The sequence below is a fragment of the Cnephaeus nilssonii genome (genome assembly GCF_951640355.1).
Source record: "Cnephaeus nilssonii genome assembly, chromosome: 9".
Classification (NCBI taxonomy): Eukaryota; Metazoa; Chordata; class Mammalia; order Chiroptera; family Vespertilionidae; genus Cnephaeus; species Cnephaeus nilssonii.
The window spans coordinates 55,179,173-55,181,353 of NC_137080.1; positions in this window are offsets into that span (position 1 = coordinate 55,179,173).

Genomic DNA, 2,181 nt, shown 5'->3' on the forward strand with positions numbered 1-2,181 from the left:
TGAAGCCTTTAAGTCTAATATACATTCGAATCGCTCTAATGAATTTTTTGTCTTTGTTTTTTTTTTTTTTTAAAGCAATATGGAAAGAAACTATGAGTAGCTTGTAAAATGTACATATAATAGAAAATGAATGCTCACTGAGTTTTTGTGTTTTTTTTTTACTTACTCATGGTGAGATTGTAATTATCTATGGTACATATGTATACTGTACATAGCATGTGGAATTTTGAAGTCTACGAAACCACATCCTCTTTCTGTTTTCCCCCCTACTTCATCCAGTTGCACAGAGTATTGACATAAATGTAGTATGTTTAACCAGAGTTCTCAGACTCTTTCAAAAACCAAACAGCAAACTTAAAACTTGGCAATGATACGAACCAGACTAAGACTTATAACAGTTTATCAGAAAAATGCTCTATGCCGTTTCATACTTGAGTGTTGATAACCAGCACACAGAATCTTGTGATTTCTGTTATTGTTGGGCACAGTGTGAGAAACTAAAATGCAGAAGCCAGTTGAAGTCTTAGTGTTAGTTCTGAAGTATTTATAATCATGAAGAATTAGCTTTTGTTTGCTTATCACAGGTAGTATATGACTGTGGTTCTGTAAAAATCCATAACCCATAATAATTATTTCCCTAAGGAAGGTGGAAGAGAGGCTTGTGATTTTTTTTTTCATTTTCCATTGGGCATATAAGAGGTGTCTGTTCATTTGCAGAGAATAAATTTCCATTATTTTGGATTTTTTGCTGATTTTATTTAGTAGACCATTAAAGAATGTGCTGTAAACATTTTTAAGTTCCAGTTTTCACTGGGGAAGGGATATATAAGTGGAATGGCAAAGAGAAAACAAATCCATCTCAAGTTCTTTGATTCCAATAAAAATGTCTATCTTTTTAAATCAAGAGGGATAATATTATCAGTTATCCCTTAGATTTTTATAGTGTGGATTTTCATTCAGGATATTTTTTCCATCTTGCTGTGAGATTCCTGACCCATAGTCTATTAGCAAGGAAAAGGCATTTATGCTACTTATTTATGTCTTGTAACTCCTACAAATTGAAACCTCTCCCCTTCTTAACCTTGTCTCTCTGTCTGAGTCCCAAAACAGATAGATTCTAGGCCTTGATGGCGTTAAGTAACTGTAAGGAATTTCAGGGGGTTATCTCCAGCAATCTGTCTTTTGGGGGCTGTAGTGCAAAGGCCAAAGCCCGGTATTATAAAGGCCCTCTTGGAGGACTAAGGAGGAAGATACCAATTATGATAAAGGAGCCATAAAACTTTTAACCTCAACAGCATTTTTAACTTAAAAAATGAAAACAGCATTAATTTTTTAAAAATTCCTAAAATAATGTATACATGGTTTAAAATTTCAAAACAAGTAACCTTGATAGCTCATTATGAGATGAATAGGAAAAGCTACGAATGCATGGTGAGAAACATTACCATATGTCTGTTTGAGAAACTAAAACAATGTGTCTGTCCATCGACTCATTGCAGTTCATATATTTTCCAAGCGAAAGCAGTGTGATTGCCTTTAGTGGTAAACAGAGTTGCTTTAACTCATCCCTAGTTTAGATGGGGAAAGAGTGTAGCTCTTGATGGCCTTTAAAGCAGCACAGCTGTTAGATGTTTCGGGGATTACTATTTCAACAGGATTTGCACAGGATGTGACTCTGTTTATAGATATTGATAAGTTTCCTCATGCATTCTGTAACAGTTCATCAAATTAATTTTGATTTTTAAATTTAAGATTAGCATGAAGGGACATGAAATATTTCCAATAGCTAGATTTATAGAAGATATTTGTGTATGGTATTGATAGATTGACAAAGACTTGGGAGAAGTCCTATGAGTACATCCCAGCCTTAGTGCCTGGTATAATTCAAGGAGGACAAGAGTTTTCCATTTTCAGAAAACATGGAAGTAATGATCTATACACATATGCATTAATAAGGAAAGCATTTTCCTTTTTGCTGTTGGTGGTTTGAGATGAAACCTTAATACGAGTATTATTAATCTTTTTTTTAATTTAGCAATATTGTACAAATGCTGTTTCCTTTTGATTATTCTGTAAATATTAATCACATGTCACTTCAATGACTAGGCTTTTTATCATTATATTAAATGACATACATGCATTGATAATTATAATTATATATCTGTATTTTATTTTAAAAAG